At 51.8% G+C, this 12,292-nt stretch overlaps 1 protein-coding gene across 1 annotated transcript in view; it reads left to right on the top strand.

The window, feature by feature from the left end:
* Positions 1–399: 399 nt before the first annotated feature.
* NFASC (neurofascin) overlaps positions 400–12,292 on the top strand; it is an 86,197-nt gene continuing 74,304 nt past the window's right edge. Inside the window, exon 1 of the mRNA XM_014955407.1 lies at positions 400–624. The gene's annotated coding sequence lies outside the window, so the exon portion shown is untranslated. The remainder of the gene's footprint in view (positions 625–12,292) is intronic.

Genomic DNA, 12,292 nt, shown 5'->3' with positions numbered 1-12,292 from the left:
ATTTCCACCTTTGGGCTGAGATCCTGCCCTGCCTCCCGGGCAGCTTTGCCGCACGATGTGTGGGTCTGTCTCCCCGCTGGGGATGCTGCTGCCAGTGGGGCTGGGACAAAAGGAAGCTGCATCTTGGGAACAAAACCCCGTCGTACCGGCGGCGCTGGCACCCAGGACACGGGGACAGGCCCTGGCTGGCACTCGAAGGGCAGGGGACAGAGTGGGTAGTGTCCTGCACCACAGCTCCTGCATTATTCATGGGGGAAAATCCAGCGAGAGCAGGGAGGGAAGGGAGAAGAAAAGTCGGAGTTATTAATAACAGCTATTGTGCCTTCTCCCCTTCACCGGCCCGTGGGGATGGGTGGGCTGGAGATAACGCAGCCCTGTGTCAGAGGGAGGATGGGAAAAGGGTCTGGGGCAGCAGCTTGGTGATTTCTGGGCTCACCCCTGGCTGGTTGGGTCCTCTCCAGGGCTGGGGGCTGCTTGGCAGAGCCATGGGGCTCGCAGCTCTGTGAGGGCTTAGTGCATCCTCCCCGGCACACAGAGACACGGTGTGGTTGGGATAGAGGAGATGGAGAACTTTAACCTGAGCTCTGGAGGGGAAAACCTGTATCTTAAATGGGAAAGGCAAAGGTAGGCGACTCTCTGCCTTTGGAGTGACTTGTGAGGAGGTGGTGTTGGAGGTGATGTTCTGTGAAAGCCTTGGATGTTGAGACGTTTGCAGGAGAACGGGCAGGAAAGTGCTGTTGTGTCCTGCTTGGGGGCTGCCCGGTGTGTCCCAAGGGCATGGTGTGAGTCACCCTGGGGCTGAGACATGCCCGTGGCTCTGGCCACATGTGCCTGTCCTTCTGGGCAGTGGTGAGCTGAGAATGGCCACCAGCACCTACACCTCCCTCGGCTCTTTTAGTGCATCATTCTGCCATCAGGCAAGCTAATTGGGTTTTGATCTCTATTATTGCAGCCTGTCTTTTGGCTTTCTTGCTTTCCGTTCTTTTCCAAGTCAGGCAGGGATGGTGTGTGTGTGTCTAACCCCTTCATTCCTGCTCTTGGGGCTGCTTGTCACCGAGACGGAGCTGAACGTCGCTGCCGCTGCGCCGGGATGGAAACAGCCCGTTCCTCTGCGGGGGGGAGGCGGTGGTGTAAATACCAGCCTTCATCAGAAACATATGTACCCTTTGATTTAATTAGGATGCTTCTCTTTTAATTCAGAGAGCTCTAGGGCAAGATGGAAAAGCGCTACCCTGACTTCTTGGGTTACTAATAAGCTTTTTCCTGCAAAAGGAGTTGGCGGCTCTGCAGTAATCTGGGTGTAAGCTGATTGTAGGCTCCTGCTCCCTTGCTCTGGGCTGGGGGTTTGTTTGGATCCGAGTTGGTGTGGGAAGGAGGTTATTCCAGAGCACCTATAGATTAATTTTTTGCCCAGGGCAGACATCTAGCAATTGGTCTGCTCCCGGGTACCACGGTGGGATCTGCCTGCACCCCTGCACCGCAGGCAGCCCCACGGCGGTGGCAGGAGGCTTCAGAGCACCCTGCAGCCTCTGGGCACGAGGAGATGGAGACGATGGAGGTGAAACTCCTCGGGGAGGTGATTAGTGTCTTCCTCCCACAAACTGCGCTGGGCATTTCTCATTACTATTTAATGACAGGCTTTGTCTGTTTTGCTTTGCCCAAACCCTCCGTGCACTGAGATGCTCTTGAGACCCCAGAAAGCTCAGTGCACGGAGAAGAGTGCAGCCCAGTGGGCTGGCTTTGGAGGAATGCAAAAGACACGTATGAGCTGGTGACCTGGAAATCTGCCTCCCTGCTCTCCTCTCTCTGTCTGGGTGGACCCGTGAGCTGTGTGGTACAAGGATATTGCATCTTCGTTGCCCCCAGTGATGGCCAGCACATCCCAGCACACAAGTTTGTCCTTTTCCCCCAGCCCTGTCCGTGCTGCAGGGGAGAAAGCTGCTCTCTCAGCTGCTCTGGGTTTAGACACAGGCCGTATGGTCAGACGGTTTGGGTGTAATTGCAGCCAGGTTGCTCTGGAGATGCTGTGTCGAGTTATATATACATCAGTGGTACCTGTCTGTTGCTGTAATTTGATCTGATTAATATGAAAACCTCTCAAAAGGTTGACTGGGAAACCTATCCTAAGAGCCCCGATAGCCACCACCCTGCTTCTGTGCTGCTGGTTTCTTTCCAGAATATGCTCCATCCGACATCTGTTGGGGGGGGACTCTCTTTCAAGGACCCAGAGCTGTCTCCAGGTTGGTCTCCCCCTCCTGTAGTTCAGGTCTCAGCCTCTCTCCTGCCTGTGAAGTGTTTCAATTTGAGAAAGCAGAAAGCAAAGTCTCTGGATGAGCTCAGTTTTGCTGCCTTTTGTGGTGTTCCTTTGGTTGCCCTGGTGTCTTTCCTTCCATACCCATAATTGTCCCAGAATTGAAAGGCAGGTCAAAATTATCCCTCCCCCAGGCTCCACGCTGGGCTGTGGCAGTGGGGATGCAACAGGAGCCATTAGTCACCGTGTCATATCTAGCAGGGATGTGCTGGGGACGGGTGAGGAGGGCGTAACGCCTGGCAAGCTCTCCTGCATCCCAGCAAGGACCCGGCAGGATGGTGCTGGTGGCCCCAGATGGACCAGGCGTGTCCCCAGGCTGACGTGACGTTCTGACGGCGCTGCCGCCACTCGGAGTGTGGCAAATACATTTCCATGCATCTCTCTCTCGGCAGGGAGAATTTGCATAAAACTCTCCAGAAAATAATTAGCATAAAATGGCTGAAAATGAGGATGTCGGATGGGTGACAGGCTCCCGGGCAGGAGGTGGGGAACCTGGGCAGTGCTGGCCCCTCCTTTTTGGGCTCAAACAAACCCTCTGCCCCCCTCTGCACCAGAGGGAAGGGGAGAAGAAGGGATCCCTGAGCCACAGGGAAAACCATTCCCAGTGGGAAACACTTATTGAGCTCTGGTGGGGTGGGAATGGCGAGGAGGTTTCTGATTTCTCAACCGTCATGTAATTGTGGCAGAACATGGTCCTTTAATTGAATCGACTTCTTTTGTATCCTGACCTGATCCTGGTGTTTTCTTTCCCGTGTGAGTTTGTTTACTGCAATAAATAATGGGATTTCTCTGCCCCTCTCTGGTTAAACTGCCCCTGGGTGCCTGCTGGGGCTCAAACAAACCCTCTGCCCCCCTCTGCACCAGAGGGAAGGGGAGAAGAAGGGATCCCTGAGCCACAGGGAAAACCATTCCCAGTGGGAAACACTTATTGAGCTCTGGTGGGGTGGGAATGGCGAGGAGGTTTCTGATTTCTCAACCGTCATGTAATTGTGGCAGAACATGGTCCTTTAATTGAATCGACTTCTTTTGTATCCTGACCTGATCCTGGTGTTTTCTTTCCCGTGTGAGTTTGTTTACTGCAATAAATAATGGGATTTCTCTGCCCCTCTCTGGTTAAACTGCCCCTGGGTGCAGGAAAGGGCTGTGATGAAAATGAGCAAGGCTGTGGGGGCAGAGGGATGGGGAAAGGGCTGCCCCCCTCCCCACAGCATCTCTGCATCCCTGCGAGTCTCTGTCTGCAGCCTCAAATTCAGGTGCACAATCAGGTTTGGCATTTGGAGTAAAAAAAAAATAAAAAGATAAATCCAAATGGGTTCAGAAGTCCCTGATGTGAGATACTCACACTGCCTTGGGCTGCAATGGGAGCCTAGAGGAGGAGGAGAGGGGGCTGGAAGCAGTGGGGAGGATGGACCAGCCCCTCTGCCAATTGCTCAGAGACTCCCTTCGAGAGGTTTTTTCTTCTAATTAAGAACAACAACAAAAAAAAACAGGGACTCAAACTGGTGCTTCAGAACTGACATCGCAAGAAAAGGGCTCTTTTCCATTTTTAATATTAAATTAACAGCGTTTTGCTAAGGGGAACGGAGAGGAAGGTCCTCTGCTTGCCTGCTCCCAGGCGGGGCTGGGGGGGGAACACGCTTCAGAGGGCTTGGCTTGGCTCTCACTAATTTCTCATGAATAATTTTTGAGCTGGGGAGCGAATTCTCCCCCCCTTTTTGCTCGGGAGGGCGATTCTGCGCATGAACGGGGGTTGCCATGGCCACACGCTCCCGGGGGATGCGAGCGAGCGGTTGGGGAGAATGTGGGGGGCTGGTGACCCCCAGAAAAGGGGGTCTGGCGGTGACACGAACCCTGCTGCCAGGGTGTCTGCTGCTCCAGACCATCCTGCTCCAGTCCTGATGTCTGATTTAGTGACACCCTGATTTAGTGCCTGCCCCTGTGCTCTCGGGCAGGGTTTGGTCCTTCACGCTCCATTCCTCCTTGGTGGAAATCCTCGTTTTTTTCACTCAAAAGCTCGCCTCTTGCATTCCTCATGATTTTGACGGTGGGAACCTGTTAGTTGGGTTGGGTGAGGGGCTGATTTGATTTAATGCCTCTGTAATTGAATCCTCCTCGTCGGCGCTGCCTCGCTGATGTCCTTGTGCCTCCTGGTCCTTCTGCAGCCGGTTTGTTCTCCCTTTTCCACCTGAACTGGTGGTGCTGGCAGCCTTTATATCTGGTCCTTCTGGTCCTGCAGGCTCAGTGTTGTAGAAAACCCTGCAGGCAGGAGAGGGGGGAGCCCCAATTCCTGTCTGTGCCCTGCCTGCACCTCGCCTGGGGCTGAGACATTGGGTTTGCTCGTGTTCCCCTGAAACTCAGCAGCTTTCTCAACCCATGCAAAGCAGACAAAGGGTTACAGACGCCTGCAGGTTTGGGAGCCATGAGGGAGGCTGGGAGGCAGATATTATGGGAATTGTATGCATGCCTGAGCAGGAGGGAGGCTGGGCTGCTTGGCATCCGCTCGTCACATGGTGCCCGTTTGGATGCCAGAGGAAGGATCCTGAGGTTGCCACCCAGAATAGATGCTTGTTCTTAAGCTAATTGCACCCTTTCAGTGATTCTCAAATAACAGTGTGCCAAACTTTCTCCGCTCAGAAAATTCCTGGAAAATGCCTGACACTTTTCATTATGCGTTGGAAAGAACGCCTTAAAAGAGCTAACTAGCAAAATAAACAGCTGTTTGTAATTGCAAGATCATAAAAAAGAGCGTTTTATGAGCAGTGAAAAAAAATTTTCTGGCTTTATCAAGCTGGGTTCTGACAGGCTTGTGATTTCCCCAGTCACTTTGGGAAGCGCTTGCCAAGAGAGAGCGGGCTCAGGTCCCCAGGGGATGAGGGTTTGGGCATCTTCCCGGGTCTGAAACAGAACAGACCCCGTTCCTCTGCCCACATTTGTAAAAGCAGAGTCTCAGTCATGTTTGTACGAATGCGTTTCCTTCTCAGATGGTGATGAACGCTCGGGAGCCACCTTCCCAGCACGGGAGGCACTTGCCTTCGCAGCCGCCCACCTCCTCCTGCAGCCGGGCAGCAGCGCTCTCCCTCCGGCAAGAGCACCCGGAAAATGCTGTTTCTGCCTTTATATGTATTTTTTCAGGCAGGAAAAAACAAGTGGTCCTGCTTGGGACCAAGCCAGAGCTCATTAACAGACGCCTCTTGGTGCCTTCTGATGGGGACGGTGCTGCTTCACAGTTTTGTAGGAGGGAGCACGGGTTTCCCTGCGAACCAGCGTGAAAATCCCATCCTTCAACGGGAGCGTCACTCTGGAGGCAGGAGTCTGGTTGAACTGGGTGTAGAGAAGGATGGAGCTGGGGGGGAGCCAGGATCAGCCCAGAAGTGATGGGGGCTCGTGGCTCGCTCTGCCTTTTGTTCACGCTGGGTTTGAAATGAAGCTACTTGTGTGATAAGTGCATTGCCTTGAAGTGCAGCTTGTTAGGAGTGGAACTAGCAGCGAGGCTGGAAGGCAAAGCTGAACTCTCCCGTCGCTTGTTACAGCTTAAAACCAATTGAAGCTGGCTTCTCCCCTCTGTTCTTGGAGGGGGTTTAATAAATGAGCTGTGAAAATATCTCTGGGGAGAGATGATTTTTTAATGTAGCTATCTTTTAAGCGTATGCTCGCCTTATCAACGTTTCCAACAAAGTCTTAAAGTGGAGAAATGTCGAACTGGGTTAGGCTCTTCGGTGCCGTTGGCTCTCCATGGGATTCCAGCGTGTAACTCCATGGTAGCCCGTGAAAATCCCATCCTTCAACGGGAGCGTCACTCTGGAGGCAGGAGTCTGGTTGAACTGGGTGTAGAGAAGGATGGAGCTGGGGGGGAGCCAGGATCAGCCCAGAAGTGATGGGGGCTCGTGGCTCGCTCTGCCTTTTGTTCACGCTGGGTTTGAAATGAAGCTACTTGTGTGATAAGTGCATTGCCTTGAAGTGCAGCTTGTTAGGAGTGGAACTAGCAGCGAGGCTGGAAGGCAAAGCTGAACTCTCCCGTCGCTTGTTACAGCTTAAAACCAATTGAAGCTGGCTTCTCCCCTCTGTTCTTGGAGGGGGTTTAATAAATGAGCTGTGAAAATATCTCTGGGGAGAGATGATTTTTTAATGTAGCTATCTTTTAAGCGTATGCTCGCCTTATCAACGTTTCCAACAAAGTCTTAAAGTGGAGAAATGTCGAACTGGGTTAGGCTCTTCGGTGCCACGGGCTCTCCATGGGATTCCAGCGCGTAACTCCATGGTAGCGTGGAAGAAACCAGCCTCAACCTTCAAGCCCAGCAGCCACGAGTGGTGGAACTGGTGCTTACGTTACGGTACCGCAGGTTGGGGATGTTACAGTCAGCACCACACAATATTGGAAAATTTGGAATCAGTGTATTGCTTTTTTCCCCCCTTTTACAGTCATCCAGCTCCACATGGTTCTCTGTGCATATTTTGGTCAAGAAACTCAAATTTACTCTATTTTCAAAGTTAGTGTGTAGCTTTCCTTTGGGTTGTGTTGTGATTTAGCCCCAGCCAGCACATAGGACCACTGCTGGGGTCCTGCCCAGCCCTTCCTTCCCCCAGGAAGGGTAGGGAGAAGAGGGAGAAAAGGAGGGGAAAGGAAAAAAAAATCCTCGTGGGTTGAGATGAAGACAGTTTAATAGAACAATATCAGAAAAGGAAAATAATGATATTTACTAATAACACAATTGACTCTTACCACCTGGTGAACTGGCACCATCCCAAGCAGTGATGGCAAGTACTTGCCACCCATCTGACCCCATTTATATACTGAGCATGAGGTCTATGGTATGGAACATTCTGTTGGCCATGCCATCGTTCTGCTTAGGCTTCTTCTAGGCTCATATGGGAAGCTGAAAAAAAGTCCCTGAAAACTATAAATCTCTCCCGGCAACAACTGCAACAATATGTATTATCAGCATTCCTCTCATACCAAATCTGAAACATAAGAACCACGAGAAATAAAATTAACTCTGTCCCAGCTCAAACCAGAACATGCTCTTAAAGACAGTACACAAACCCCAAGCTCACACAGTTCCTTCGGTGTGAGAGTGGAGTTGCTTGGAAAATGTCAGCAGTTTGTGCTAGGAAAAAAAAAACCAAAAAGAAGCTCTTTCAAAAACCACGTGGAAAACGTTCACCATTTTCCATATCGCTTCAGCCAACAGGGAACATGCTCTGCATTTCTATAGCATCTTCTGTGCTGGGGGAAGTCAAAGGAAGGAGGTTGGGAGTGGTTTTTTTGAAAAGCCCTGGGACTGGTGGTGTCCTGAGGCTGGTGCCTGGCTGAGCACTGGTTCCTCCCAGCCCTGTGCAGGCAGGAGGGCAGGCAGGGCAGGCAGCACAGGCAGTACAAGCAGCCTGCCCATCTGGAGCCTGCCCAGGATGCCAGGGCTGGGATGCCTTGGGATGCTTTGGCTGAGCCACGCTAGAAAACCAAAGGCAGGTTTCAGTTCAAACTTCGGCATAAAGTACTCAAGAAAACTGCCGATTCAGCACTCTGCTCCCAATCCCTTCTCATTACCCCTCGTTTCTGTCAGCTGCAGCATCTTAATGGCTTTTACAAAATGCAGCAGTTCACCTCCATGATGCAGAGCTCGGCAGGATGAATTTGAGAGTCAGTGGAGTAGTTAAATATTGAAGTTTTCCTTTCCTTTGTTTTCTTCTTGTCTTTAAACTCCATTATTTATCTAGTGACGTTTTCTCCTGCTTCCAGTCCTTGTCAGCAACAGGAGATTTGCATTTGCAAGGGTTTGTGAGACACGGGTTTCATATCTCCCAGCCCGTGGGATGCTGGAAATGATAATTCTTTGCTGAGAAAAGGTTGGACCAGATGATCCTTGGTGCTCTTCCAGCCTGGTAGTCTATGATTAGATTCAATGGTTAGTCCTGTGGCTGGTTTGGTGGGTTTTTTTCCCTCCTATTACTTATCTATCATTTATCGCTGACACCCACGCTGTTCCTGTGCCCATCTGCACCTTCTCAGGGCACAAACTGGTTCCTTTTGCCTTCCCATTTTCACAGCCAGTGCCAGAAATGGGGTCTCTGCAGCTCAGGGTGGGCATCACCCCGGGCACCAGAGACAGCAGGTTCACAAGGCAGGTGGGGAGCGGTGGTACAGGGAGCCACCAGCAAAGCCTGACTACTTTTTGCCTTCAATTTGCTTCTTTTAAAAGAAATACTGAGCGCCAGCCTGATCTTTCAATAGGCATACACATCCCTTTTTCTTTTTCTTTATTTTTATTTAAAAAAAAAAGCAACAACCCACAGCGAACAAGTAATCCCCATCCTGCATCCTGTACTCAGTCCTGAAGGTTAAAAGCTGGTTTGGTGCCAGCTTCATTATGCAGAAGCCAAATGCTTCTACCAATTAACTTATTACTGTTTTGGAGGGGGCTCAAAAGGCAGATGGAGTGGCTGTGCCGGCAATGTTAATGACCGTGTTGCAAAGGGTGAGAATTTTATGCAGAGTAATGTGAAAACTTGTGAAGGCATTGCTGAGAAATACCAAAGAGTGGTGTTTCCCTTCTCGTTCTGAGCTGGGGGTAATAAATAACGTGTGATTTCACAGCATCTCTGCTACACCAGCCTAAAACGTGCTTGTCTGTCATTAAAGGCTGCCAGTATTGCACCTCCGAGGATGGGCAGTGGGAACGGGGCCACTGAAACGTGGATGAATGTCTGTCCCATAAGATGAAAGCTCCCCAACAGGCCATTTTCAGGAATTTTTCAGGAATTGAATGTCTGTAGCAGAGTCTGAGAGGTCCCCGGCTGGATTTGAAATGGGCCAACAGGTTGGGGAGTTACTGGACAGTGACAGGGAGGGCTTTTCCTTTGGAAAACTGGCTGAAAATGTGGATTTGTGAGATCTTGTTTGCCCTTTTTTGGAAAGTCATTACAAGACATACTTTATGCCTGTAGAATAATCCAGTAAAAGGTAATTTTTCATGCAGATTTGTGAAGCAATGCCAGGTGGGAAGTCACTGGAAATCAGATTTCCCAGACATGAGCTCAATCATACTGTGCTAATATGACTCGGTGAGGAAGTCTAGATGAGAGGTAATGATCTCCTTCCTGTGATTCCCCGTGTGTAATTAGGATCTAAGTGTGCACAGGGCAAGGAAAACCCGTTACACAGCATTTTTGTGAAAGCAAATCCGGTCCTACCGAGAGGGGCAGATTTCCAGATAGCCTCGGTTTTTGCATTTTTATGTAAGGTTTTCAACAACTGCCCAATCTTTCTTGGTCCCCTCCCATTTCTCCAAACTCTTCTGTGTTGTAGCCTCACTAGAGGGATGGCTCAGGGATGAAATGTCAGATTTGCTGCCGCTTTGCTCCGTCACCATTGTCGAAGTGCCTGGGATTTGAAAATTAAATGTCAAAGGCATTTTGCAGAACACGGGAACCAGATGTGCTCCAAGGCTCTGGTTGGGAAGAGCAGAGCCGCTTAATTGCCTCCGTTGGCTCTTTTTTTGGGGAGATTTGTGCCTGGATTTGGGCTGATACCCAGAGTAAGGATGTTGTCCTGGGGAGCGGAGGTTGCCTGGTCTGAGGGGGGTGGATGGAGGAGGTGGTGGGATGGAGGACACAGTGTCTGGTGGTTGCCTGCTCTCCACCGTTGGCTGTAAGGTGAGACAACAGCTTGAGGGCCCTCGGCCGGGCTCTGGGGAAGAGCTGGTGTCTGTAAATACAGCTCAGTTACGGGATTAATCACCAGCAGGAGTGTCCCTGCCTTGTTGGTGACACCCGTGCGTTTGATCCGGTTACAGGCTGGGGGAGACGGTGCCTGGGGACCAGCCCTGGGGGCAGCTGGTGGCTGATGGGGTCGGGAGCATTGCCGAAAGCAGCTAAAACGATGGGGGAGACTGTAAAGGAGGCGCAGAGCCTGTTCTGCACAGAAAACACCCCTGGGGCTGCAGCAGGTGGGTCCCCGTGGACCTCAGCATCTCTGCTGGGCACAGCCAGCCTGTGCCCTGTTGTGTTCCCACTGGGAACATGGCATTTCCAGCTCCTCGGAAGGTGCATTCCTACGCGGGCGGGAGGCTGCACAGTCCTGCTTTGTTCCCAGAGCCCTCGGAGGAGGCACAGAAGAACTTGCCCCCGACAGCTCATCAGAGCTGGTCACAGCCCCCAGTGCCATTTCTGCCTCCTGTTCTCGGGGGAACCCCCTCCTTGCTCCCCCTGGTAGCTCTTGTCCCAGCTCTTCTTCTGAGCTTATACTACCTCATGAAAATGAAAGTTTTTATGCTTAAGTCCTTCTTCACCTTTGAATACAGTAATTTCCAGTGGGAAGTTCAACACTTGAATAATTGCACCCATTCAGGGCATCCTGAACAGCACCCACGGCTTCGAGCAGGTCTGAAGGAGCCCAGCTCTGTGCCCAGCCTGGCCTCGCTGCCTGCACAGCTCCAGGACGGTTCCCTGGAGTGGGTACTTCGACTTTTCAACCCTAAACCCCAGAATTATTCACCTCCCTTTTGGTTGTTCTATGGAAATAACTGCATTTCCCTGAGGGAGGGAGTGTTTGGCTTAATAAATCACGGGCAGGCTGTACTAATGCAATTGTTTTCTTTTCCGTCTGCTAAGTTAAAAATCTGGGTGAATTGCTTTGAAAGAAAAGCCCGTGGAATAAGCACCCTCTTTGCAGAGGGGCAGGCAGGACCAGGGCTCTCCCGGGTCCCTCTGCTGCCACGTTTGCCTGGGGATGCTCCCACCTTTGTCCCCCCCGATCACTTGTGACAATGTTGTCCCTGCCTGGCCACCAAACCCCAGGGCAACAATGGCTCTGGGCAGGGGCACAGGGCAACTCTCATTGATGCTGGGGACCATTCTGGGCTGTGGTACAGACCCACCTATGTCCATGATCCTGCTGATCCCAAAAGCAAGTTTTCCTCCCCGTCAAAGGTCTCAACAGGGCACTGAGGGGTCCCTGGGAGGGAGTCAGAGGGGAATGGAAGGGTTAATAGGTTTTTCCCAGGCTCTTTAGTGATCACAAGTGACCAGGACCTCAGTAATGTGAGATAGAAACACAAATACTCCAATTCATTGGGTACCAAAGTGGCTTCCTGGTGTCAGAGCAGCCAAGGGCCTTTTAACCCCTGGGCACCCCATGCTGCGGGTCGGGCCCTTTGGCTTGATTGACCTTTTCTTCCCATCTGTGTGGAGGGAAAACACTTCTTGCGGTGTGAGGACGTGCACATCTGTGACAACGAGCATCATTTCCCTGGATGCAGGACGTGCACATCTGTGACAACGAGCATCATGTCCCTGGATGCAGCTGGGTTGGAAGAGACCTTAAAGACCATCCAGTCCCACCGCCCTGCCCTGGGCAGGGTCACCTCCTAGTAGACCAGGTTGCTCAAAGCCCCGTCCAACGTGGCCTTGAACCTCTCCAGGGATGGGAAGGGAATTCTCTGAATTAGAGAAGGATGTGTTCTTGCTTTTCTCTGGGTGTCTGTGGCCTTGAACCCCTCCAGGGATGAGAAGGGAATTTTCTGAATTAGACAAGGACATGTTTTTGCTTTTCTTTGGGTGTCGCATCCATTGTCTTTGCTGGAGAGGCTCAGCCTGCTGCAGACCCCCAGCTCTGTGTGCTGCTCCCCCCACAGAAGGGAGCTTGAGGAGGGGAGGCAGCTTTTCCAGAGCAATTCCTGCACAAACTGTCCTACTGTTGCTGTTTATAGCTCTGGCTCTTCGTGATTAGCAGTTGGCTAATCACCAGGGGCCAGATGCTGCCATCCCCGGGAGGGGTGGCCGAGGGACACGGCGGGGGCAGACATTAACCACTCGCAGGCTGGGTGTCCCCTGTTGCTGTTAGTTCTGTCACGCTTCCCCCGAGCAGCGTGGGGTGGCCCCAGAAAGGACCTGTGCTGGGAGGGTGGGGGACTGGTACCCTCTTGTCACCACCTCTCCTGGGACTCCTGGGGGAACTGGGTTTGTATGTGGGTGCTGGTCCATCAG

This window comes from Calidris pugnax, unplaced genomic scaffold (assembly GCF_001431845.1).
Source record: "Calidris pugnax isolate Ruff unplaced genomic scaffold, ASM143184v1 scaffold215, whole genome shotgun sequence".
NCBI lineage: Eukaryota > Metazoa > Chordata > Aves > Charadriiformes > Scolopacidae > Calidris > Calidris pugnax.
Note: the sequence above shows the minus strand (reverse complement) of the source record. Positions and strands in the feature narration are given on the sequence as shown.